The sequence below is a fragment of the Saccostrea echinata genome, unplaced genomic scaffold, assembly GCF_033153115.1.
Source record: "Saccostrea echinata isolate AGI-Se365-2 ecotype Australia unplaced genomic scaffold, CSIRO_AGI_Sech_v1 ptg000005l, whole genome shotgun sequence".
Lineage (NCBI taxonomy): Eukaryota > Metazoa > Mollusca > Bivalvia > Ostreida > Ostreidae > Saccostrea > Saccostrea echinata.
The window spans coordinates 17,659,936-17,672,064 of record NW_026889754.1 but is presented as its reverse complement, the minus strand read 5'-3'; positions in this window follow the sequence as shown (position 1 = coordinate 17,672,064).

The window sequence follows — 12,129 nt, the reverse complement described above, 5'->3', positions numbered from 1 at the left end:
TTCGCCTGTCGTGTTTCCTGAGGTGAAAAGGGTGTGTTTTTGATCACATTTCTTATTCATTCTCCAAACCCACAGTACAAATTTCAACCATATACCTACATGTAAAAAATTTATTTCTGTATCGGGTATATCAATTTGTTTTAATTAACTTATTATACGTGGAGAGGATGAGAAAACAAGTAAATCTGTTGGAACATTGACGTTTCAAGATTCTTCAATTTATGGCCAATGATTTTCAAATATTGAGAGATTCATTTATCTGTTTTTCGTAAAAAAATGTACAAACTGTGAAATTTAAGTTCCACCATCCTCAGGCAGTGTGTATAAAAATCATACAAGAAATTAATGAAGAATAAAATCCTGTCCATTACTTCTAATCCGTTTTTTATGCCAATAAATGTTTATTTACTCAGTTTCTCAACAATCACCTGATTGCGTTTAAAAGTTTAATTTAAGTGTTTTACATTTGCTAAGCTAACATAATTCGTTATTTTTCTATCCATTCTTAACATATACATTAGTTGAGCTTTCAACTAAATTTCTAGAAATATCATAAGAAATTTAAAAAAAAAAAAAAAAAAAGCTGCATACGTTTCCTTTCTGAAAGAATTCGACTTTATGTACATTCATTAACCATTTCAAGTAAGACAAAAACAAGGAACTCATTTATATAAAACTAAGAAAGACAACAAATATGTCATATTAATATATCAAGAAAATAAAAAAAAAAAAAGAAATCCCCCAAAAATGGAAAGCTTTTTTATGACAACATCATTAAAAAAGAAGAATAGACTCCTGTGGAGAAACTCAGGCAAACTTCCTTCAAACTGGAAATGCAGCTGTCACTGGATTTTTTTAACATTGACACAAAAGCTTATATTAAGCTTATCTGACATAAAATCTTTGATTTAAACATCCTTAAGTTATGAGAACATTTTTGTGACTTTCAGAATGTCTGGAATACAAGTACGGATCAAACTGTTCATCTGACTGTGGCCATTGTAAAAATGGTACATCCTGCTCAAAGATCCAAGGAATCTGTGAACAGGGATGTGAACTTGGATGGGAAGGTCCCCTTTGTTTGAATGGTAGAGTTCAGAACATCTGGTCAAAACAAATTTTTTGTTATAAAAAATGTCATGCAATTATGTAAATGTCATAGAATAATTTTTAAGAATTACATTTTCTTTCAGTAACTTCGTCCGCTGATGGATCTGTATCACATGCAGGTAAGGAGGGTCTAGTTATCATGACTTTTTTTCAGGATATTAACTGTTCATTTTATTTTAAAATTTTATCTTAATCCGATATTCATGCAAATAAAAATTTTCAAACTTTCATTTTTAGTCAACGTTTTTGTTTATAACAATACTCGTTATCTTGTTAATGTGGGTCTGGAAGGGGTTGTGGGGTCCAGTTGTAGGTCACTAAACCCTATTAAAGTGACAACAAGTAGAAGGTCATATTATTTCAGAGTTATATCTGGTCCTCGAAAGTTCATAGTGGTGAGATATTAAGATATCGAAAGGAATATGATTTTTCTACTTCTGTACCAAATTCCTCATCTGATTTAACAGGAAAATGGTTCCTCCATAAAACCCAGATTTGATCTGCTCCAAGTGGAATTGTGTGATAACCTTTTGCTACCCTAGTATTCATTTCGGTAGGTTAAATGGTTTCTTTAGGAAAATTATTAAAAACCATTGGACCTTTTATTGACGAGCAACGTATAAAGAGATTTTTCTTGTACTAACATATTTCAGTGATGAAAAGCGGTAATTGGTGTTCTATAAATGATAATGTGTATGAAAGGAAGGTTAAATCTAGCATAACAAATACGAAGGGTTTTTTTTTTTTTCGCTTTGTTCTTCAAGTAGAAAATATTAAAATTTGAATTACATATAATATCTTTTATTAAATAAGGAGGACATCAAAGCATCTTTGAATAAGAAATGTAAGGTTAATACATCTGATGAAGCAAATAAATGCAATGTATAGCGATATGGTGGGGAAAGGGGGAAAGGGGGTCGCTCTCTATGATGAAGCAAATTTCAGCCAAACAACTTATTTTGCACCCTGTGGCCAAATCATCCTTGTAGATTTCTCAACAGAGAATCCCGTAGAGAAAAAACGATTATCCGATAGTATAAATATGTAATCACGATTCTGCTTTTATTTGGTCAAGCTAAATTAAAGCTTTGGACTATTTGCAGACCATCAAACGAAAAAGTCATTAATTATACTTCATGTCGAAAAGTGATGATTATAAATCCCTTTATATGCTTGTGTATTTTAGATTTTTGGAAGACGCTATTTTTCATCATTTCCGGAATCTCGACACTTCTTGCTATAACTCTTATAATTATATGCATGAGAATTTTATACACTAGGAGGAAGAGTGAAGTTAAATATATAAACAGAAAGACCTTATTTATGGTAGGAAATATACATGATTACGATCGAATGAATGTGGCAAATATCAGATATACCCATGGTGATTTTGATTCCACATTAAGAAGCAACAGATCTAGAAATACCTATAGCGAGGTTGATTCGGTCGAGGAAGACCCGGATTATCTGGAAATCCATTTATAGAAGAAACAGGAAGTAAATAAGCAACAAATTTAGAAACAATATTCGAGAGAGAGAGATAATGATGATGTTGATGATGATGATGTTGTTGATGATGATGATTATGATGATGATGATGGTGGTGGTGACAATAATGAAGATACTGTAGAGTTCATTTCTTCTATTTATCAAAAATTATTTGTTGCTGAAAATGTTTCTTTGTCTAGCAGCATTGCTTGGTATTATGAGTGGCCATACCATTTAAGAAAAATGACTTTTGTGATGTAATGCTCAATGCTCAGGCAATTCACTTCTGTTTGCTTTTATTTTCAACGGTTAATTAATAAAATAGTAATTATATGTTCAGTAAAATAACAAACATAAAAAAATAATCTGTTTATTTTTAGCATGGGAATATCAAAGTATGGTTGTTAATAGACCCATTCTATAAATCAAAGAATGACAAGGGGAGTGCCACCGTAGCTAGCTCTTATTCTAAATAAAAAAAAGTTTGTCCTAAGAATCCATTACCTTTTAAGTATACTTATTACATATGCAAAGCTAAGAAATCTTATTTCAGACAATAAAAAAAATGAATTACTTGATATCATTCTCCTATTATAAAATTAAAAAGAATAGTAAGCATAATATCAAGATAGTTTAAAATGCCTTATGCCAGATTGTCCGGTCAAAAAAATTATATTATGTCGCAAATCATCATTTTTTTAAGGTCAGAGCACAAGCTTCTCAATATTTATTTTTCAAAAGAATTCATTATTTAATTATTGCTACCTTAACAAATTTCTTCACCAAAATAGGGTACATTTCAAGGTATTTTTGCAATAAACACCATAATCCTATTGGAAATCACTGGAATTGCCAATATCACAATTTTTGGTATACATTTATAAGACGTTTTGAAATAATTTACAATTCACAAGATTTTTTTTTAAATCTTTGGCATGTAACGAAGATATATATGTACCAGAACACATAATCGTGAAACGTGTCAATCAGACCTTACAACCAAACATTTTTCAAACATTTTAGTATATCTTACATAGTTTATCAACTCAGCCTCTGAAGATACGTTGAATATCCGAAAATTTTTGAAGTGAAAGTTTCTGCAGGGGAGAAGGGAAGGGGGCAAGGGAATTATTGGATGTTCTCTGATAAAAAAAAAACCTCATGTGGTTTAACTTAATTATATATATATATATATATATATATATATATATATATATATATATATATATATATATATATATATATATATATATATATATATATATATATATATATATATATATATAAGAATATAATTACTTCTAGAGATTAAGATTGGAAATATTGTTGTTGCTTAAAGTGTTTGTGTACTTGTATTTTGAATGTGCCTGAAGTAAATCAACTTTGTAGCTATATCTATATCAGTAAACTCATGTATTGTTTTAAAAAAATCCCAGCTATTAATATTAAGAATAAATGTTCTTTTCTGAGGAAAACTTAGATACTGATATTTGAGTAGGGTCAGCTAGATGTAAATTAGGTCAGGACTAGAATCTTTCAAATTTCTCCTCTTTGTCCTGGATCCAAAACGAAAGGTATACAAATTGTGTAGCAGACAGATTTATGTAAAGATATATTTCATTCACATATTTTTTTTAAACAATTGTAAGGTTAATTACTGTTTGTGGTATATCTTGAAACGGCCATATTTTGCTTATTAATAGTAAAGGTATATACTTTTGTGTTGTATGTACCTGCTGGTTGTTGTAATCGGGGCCCGAACAACCCGACCAATAATCGTCAATATTTAAATAAACGTGTTTAAAATCATGTTTGTTTTATTTTTCCTCTTCCTTTATAATTGAATAGCAGTCTCGAAAATAAAAAGAAAATAGAACCTTTCCATACAATATTTCACAAGAATTTGATCAATTACCTCATATAATTTTGATACTTGAAGAATAATGGCAATACAAATAAATTGAGGAATTAATACATGTAGCTTAGTGTTCCTATTATTTTTAGCTTTTGTTATAAAAAGAAAAATGGATAAATTTTAGAAAATCAAAAGAAGAAATTTGAATTGGACATTTTTTTTTCATTTTTTTTTTCTATTTATTTATTCAAACGACACTATTCCATATCCATCAAATTTACTATCCAAATACTTTTGTTATTGTTTTTCTTAAACTAAAAAACAATGTTGTTCATAATGTAAAACAATAAGATATACTCAGGGACCACTAGTATGAAAAGGAGGTCATTGACCTAGTTACTGGAAAGATGACTAAAACATTACGATCATAGGTCTGCATTGTGCAATAAATGGATTTTCATTCATAACGCAATACAGTTATGGTGCCAAATGGAAATTTCGGCGAATTTTTTAGATAGAAAATACATTCTTTACAAGGATTGGTCATTCTTTTTAGGACTTTACTATTATCGGACAAATGTAATATGACTACATGTTGAGGACGATTGGATTTCTTATTTAGACTTGTCACGTAATGTAGCAGTCACGTGATTTTAGAAAATATAGAAAATATACCTGCATAATTGAGGTCATCTATAAATACCATTAAATAATGATGCAAGGGCATAAGCAAGTTTCAATTTATAATTATTTTCTACACTCTTTGTAGTTTTTGAAAAGTGCTGCGAACCTATATAGATTCTATTCTCTAATTGCTAAAATTACATTTGTTAGACCCTATGTTCAATATTTTGCTGGTCAAGTGCATTAAATATAGATATAATAAATTTATTTGGAAGATTTCATTAGGTTCGCAGCACTTTTCAAATATCTTCATACCTCTTGAGTTTATGTGTAAAAGGTTGTCATAATTCATTGAGGATATGCCTTTGCAATATCTCGATTTATTACGACCGTTCTATTACCCTTCAATGAATCTGCATACAAATATACGGCAGTATCGCTTGTCTAGGGAATGTACGGGAAGTATATAAATACATCGCATCCAAGTTAATGGCCTCTTATATGTCTGCAAATAATATTTTTTTTTAATTACAAAATACATTTTTCATTGTATACAATATAACTTGATCCGCCTCTCACTGCATACAAACTGCGTCAAATTTTATGATATGACGCCAAATCGACAAGTGCATTGCAATCAGTGAATTGTTTATATATTGCTGTGTGGGATTTAACCAACGACAAAAATACATGAAATAGTCAGTATATTGATGTAGTTTAAAGCTATCTAACAGTTAAAAATAGCAAATCATTTCATTTAGCAGTAAGTTGAAGAACATATATTTTTGTGTGATGTCATAGTAAGCATTTCCCGTATAAATTAGGCGATGCCTCCTTATTGTAGTCTTAACTGTGCCGTGAAGTCAATTTTGTTTTGGTTATTTTAGTAAATGTTACCCTAAATAGTGAAATACTAGCCTAAACTGTCGCGGAATGAACTGAAATTGAAACTGGGAATTCAAATAGATGCATGTTGTATGCTTTTGGATTTGAATATGTATTAGATATAATATGCGCAGCTTTATATCAAAATGTAAAAAGTATAAATAAATAAAACAAAATAAACTCATTTGTACACCTTACACCACTAGTCCTAATATTAGTAATACGAATACTGCCATGAACTCAGTGCTGAATGGAATTCAAATCAATATAAAGTATAGCCAGTAAAAAATTTTATCCTTCTTTCCAAAATATAAGCACCTATCTTTAAGGACAATCAAGGAAACTAGAAACCATTCGGGATTCATTTTAACCCACAATTCAATATGAGTCAAACATAAATGATTTTCAAAAAGTATCGTAATTAAATAAATAAAACAATGTCAAGGTATATGTGCACATGTCGTTGCTCCCGAAAACCAAATCAGGCTTCATTAGCTTGAAAAAGTTTTACAGACAGCACTGAATCAATAATATGAAGTCTGAAATTTAATAGATGAAAGGGACAGTTTTTGTACAAATCTTATACAATTCATTATTCACAACTAATCAAGGACGGTGCGAAAATTCATTTTCAGATGGTAAAAGTGATGGCTGAGCATGGCCATAGGAACCGGGGGGGGGGGGGGAGGGGATAATTTTGCTGATATATAGATTACTATAGAAATCATAGATACTATATGCTTGTGACCCCCCCCCCCTCAATAAAAACGTCTGATAACCTTCTATTTTGCTTCTCAAGGAATTTTTGGTAGTTGATAGTCCTCCTCAAACTTGAAATAAAATCTATTGCTGTGCCCCCCCCGTCCCCCCAACCTAAAGTGAAATTGCTTCCTACGGACCAGCTAGGACCACAACTCTTTGAGGGGAGAAATAGATGCAGGGCATTGGACAGTGAGTTGGCATGAAAACACAAAATCAGAATCATGTGATCAGGCGTTAAAGAGAAAAACAATAAATCCTCAGAAAGCAGTCAAGCTAATTTTGCTCATTTTGCTCAAAGTTTTAATTTTCAACAGCTATTGTTTCATATTGTAAAATAATTCTTAGCATTTCTAAATCCGTATTATTGAATCAGTGCACTTTAATAATATTTCATTTTATCTTTAGAATGGATTTTATCCCATAGTACATGTCTTGTTGAAAAAAATATGCAACTCCTTAGAATAACCATCACAACCTGGCTTTGTATGGGAGAAGCTTTAGTAATTAATTAAATTTACTAGATAAAACTTTGAAAATTATCTTTTCAATGGCAACAGTGATATGAATGAAATATATGAGATAGCGAACAGTATTCAAGCAGTATTCATTAAACAATACAAAATAGGTGCAGAGCAAACACGGACCTCCAAAACATCAGAGGTGGGATCAGGTGCCATGGAGGAGTGAGCATCCCATGTCTACCGGCCACACCTGCCGTGTGCTCCTTGTCATGATCGGGAAATAACGGAAAAATCCGTCGACAATTCAGTGTGTACATAATGGCCTAACAATTAGTATGAAAAATGTCAGTCAGCATTTGACTCAATGATAAAATGTATTTGCTGACAAGGTCATTGTATCGACCATAGAACGTACGAAATGGTTACTTTAAACGAGACTGCTGATATTCTTGTTTCATCAACTTGTTTGTCAATAATTTACCTCGTTTTAGAAATTGTACATACGTAGAGCATGCTCTTGCGTATTGAATCAACTGAGAGATGTAAACCCCGTATGCAGGTGATGAAGGTATATTGCTCTATAAGTAAGGGAAGTTGACTTTTGAAAAGTTAAAGTCAACACGTTTATCATAAAGCTTGGTTGTTAGATTACCATTAACGTCATTTTCAAATAAAATATCCAAATATGAAATAGATGTGTCAGACTCTGTAGTATTTTTTATCAAGCTCACCGGGATATATTGTATCGACATAAGAATGGAAATAACCATTGTTAATTGACAATACATCGTCGACATATCTAAATGTCGAGTTGAAGGCCACAACAAGTGTTTTCTTCTTTTCACGTATAAGATTTTGGATAAATTCTGCTTCATATGAATACAAAAAAGGTCTGATAATAACGGGGCGCAATTCGTGCCCATGGGAATTCCAATAGATTGTTGGAAGACTGGTCTCCAGAAACCACATAGATATTGTCAATCAGAAACTCAGAATGTCAGCTTTTAAGGCTGTAAAGATGTTTGTTTGTTTGTTTGTATGTTGTTCAACGTCCCTCTCGAGAATTTTTCACTCATATAGAGCCACCACTTGCCGGTGGGGAGCTGCAAATTTTGTCCTATACTTGGCACTTACGGCCATTGAGCAGTGAGGGATCTTTTTCGTGCCAGCACCTACTGCGACACGGGACCTCGGTTTATACGGTCTCATCCGAAGGACCGGTCTTCACGTCCCACAGTGGGATTCGAACCCGCGACGTAAGGATCAACTCAGCAGACGCTCTAACCAATGCACCAGGCGGGCGACCTGTAAAGATGTAAAATGAGCATGGTGTTTAGGTACATTGTACCAAATAAAGCCTTTTATTATATAGCTAATAAATAGTCTATAATAAAAAAAACTAATAAAAGTCTAGAGAATTTTGACGTTCAATATCTTGGCGTTTTATTGAACGCTAGAGTTTGAATAACGTATATTAGAATGCCCGAAACATTCTGAATAAAAGCGTTCAATATCGAACGCCCCGTTGTAATAAAAAAAATGTCGTCTGATGAACCTCTCAAAGATAAATTTGTGACAGGTAGTGGCAGAAAGGTATGATGTGTTTATTTTCACGCAAAATTGAAATTTTTAATTAATAATTTAGTACGTATTAGTCCCAGTAATACCTCTATAAGCAGATCATGATGCGATATTGAACGCTGACAGAATAGACGTTAATTTACCGACACTGAAAATTCTTATTGATTCTAGTTGTTTAGTTGAAATAATTAATAAAAATTAATGGGAGATGTTTTAGCTATATAATAAAGGAGTTATTGAACTTATATTGGTGGAGCTCGTGCATTTGTACAGGCCAATATTAACCAATATAAGTTAAATAACCCTATAATATTGGCATAATTATATATTTACCATGATCACTTGTGTCAAAGAAGTATCTACTTCCTGATAACATTTTAAATCAAAGTAGTCTTCTTATGGTTTGTTTCCTTTCTTTTTAACAAATTTATTAATTTGATTCTCTTTTTTTTGGAATGAGGGGGATACCTGTGATAAATTTGTTTGTGTATCAAAGCTTAGGTATTGATGATTTCTCAAAAAAAAAAGAAAGAAAGAATGCAACCCCTCTAAATGAGATTTGTCTTACAATATCTCCTTATAAATAAAAACCAGATCATGATGTTTAAAATTAATAACACACTAGTATATATAATTGCCCTTTTCTCAAGGGAGTTAAAAAGCAAACTATAAGGGGTTAGATATGCAGAAAGGAGGACAAGATTAATTATGTTAACAGTTGTAAATATCCCCCTCCTGATTTTTAAATCTGAGTTATTTATACGTTAATTAGAACTCTTAAACAAAAAAAAAATTGGAGACCAAGTGAGGAAAACTCATATGTGAAACTTCATTCTTCTGTAGATATATAATATTTTTCATTCTGTCTGTGTGTGTACTGGGGGAGGGTCAATAGTTTCTTCAATCTCGCTTATATGATGTACGTTGTGGAACTGCTGACAAACTTGATTGTTATATTTATATACGTATATGATGTATGGATCTTTGAGAAAATGCAGAAGGTATCGACAACGTGTTGTCTGGTGTACGAAAAGGACGAAGACATACAAAAGTAAAGATTTTTACATGCATACCGTTTTGATTAGGTGAACTAAAGCCTTGTTACAACGCAAGATGTAATAACAACGCAAAATGTAATAAACCGGGATAATTGCATTTTGCTTTATTACATTTTGCGTCGATATCAACGCAGAATGTTATAACGCAAAATGTAAAAACAGACCTTTTAGGATTATTACATTTTGCGTTATTACATTTTGCGTCTAGACTGAGCGTAATGCAACAATGCAAAATGTAATAACACACTTTGGTCAGTCAGGTTGAGAATAAATAGATGAAGAAAATAAACGAAAAGAAAATAAAACAAAAGGAAAAATAAACATTTGCTATTTCTTACATTAGATCTGATTTCATCATATATTGATTTCATTATCCATTTAAGATCAGTTGATATTCAAATCGTTGGTGTTGCAAATTAGAAACATGCGTGCACACGTGTGTTTGTGTGTGTGTGTGTGTTTCGGGGGGGGGGGGTATTTCGTTGATCACTGAATCAGTTTGCTTTTGCTTTGTGATGGACACATGCTTGAAACTTAGAAAAAATATCTTTTTATGAAGGTTAATATAGCAGGAAGGGGGTTTCTTGAAAATTAAGATTTCATACTGATTTACAAATCATGTGAACTGCAGACCAGCAAAAGTAAAATTTTCTCTCTCTCTCTCTCTCTCTCTCTCTCTCTCTCTCTTCAATAATAAAATTGATAGTTTCTGCATGCGAACTTTAAGTTAACATTAACCACCTTTAAGCTACCTTTAAGAACTAATTACACCACCATTAATTAATTTACCATTAAGCCGTCTCAAAGACCTTTATGAAATCTTAAAGGTAGCTTAATGGTGGCTTAGAGGTGCTTATTGGTAGCTTACAGACAATCTTTAAGACACCATTAATCCACCATTAAACATACTCTCTCTCTCTCTCTCTCTCTCTCTCTCTCTCTCTCTCTCTCTCTCTCTCTCTCTTTTCAATAATAAAATGGATAGTTTCTACATGCGCACTTTAAGTTAACATTAAGCACCTTTGAGCTACCTTTAAGAAATAAATACCCCATCATTAATTAAGTTACCATTAAGCCATCTCAAAGTCCTTAATGAAAGCTTAAAGGTAGCTTAATGGTGGCTTAGAGGTGCTTATTGGTAGCTTATAGACAATCTTTAAGACACCATTAAGCCACCATTAAACCAGACTTATAGGTGCTTAATGTCCAAACTCCATTAAGCTACCGTTAAACCTTTCTTAAGCCACCATAAAGTCACAATTACGCAATCGATAAAACTGCTTTTATGGGTTAAATAATAATTTTATTGATTTCTTCACAAAAATTATAAATGTAGAGTTTATACATTTGTTATTTCGGCGAAAATATTGTAAAAGAAAGAAAATCAAAACAATAAAAAAAAATGAAAAAAGAAACCCATTCCGAACAGGATTCGATCCAACGACCTTTCGATTGGAGGGCGAACGCTTTTTTTTATTTTTTTATTTGAGGGCGAACGTTTTAACCACTCTGCAATCGGGGCTGTTGAAAAAAGAAGTGAAACATAAAACCTTTATTTTTCACAAAGCTTGTTTGAACTGGTACTTGTACATGTATTTTTTTCTAATGTTTATATTTATTAATCAATAATACAAATAATTATATTTATATATATTTTAAAAAAGAAACTTTCATTAAATTTTATACTACGTTAATATTTTTTAACCGTGGACCTGAGTTCGGTGTGATGGTGTGAAACAACTTTTTTGATTTTAAGTTACTGAATTCCTCGTTCTGTTATTCGCAGATTTATGCAACTGTTAAAAGCATGAAAAAATTGAAATTTTACAGATATAACAAAATTTTCTTGTTAAAAAGGAATATATCATTGAAAGAGAACGATGGGGAAAAAAGATAACCTTTCTTATAAATAGGCTGCGGATATTTACGATTTTTTTGCAATTAAATTAACAATCTTTGCGTAACATTTAAGCTATAAAATATCTTTTTTAACATATCATATTCAGTTTCATTTCATTATGGGTTTCAAAATAATTGTCTTTTTGTGTATAATCATAATTTTTAATTTATTATATGCTTCCGTTAAATTTTAAGTTTTGTAAAAATAATAGATCATCAAAATCTGTCACTGTAGGTTCCCACGTATAGTTTCCTGTTAGCTGACCGAGGATCGGTAGGGACACCTAATTAAGGTCTATTGTCTAACCCTTCGATATACTGTACACTGTTTATTTTACTCCGATTCCCAATGTGTATAAATCTGATCGGATGCCATATTTTATTTGATCGGCTGGTCTTCTGAAAA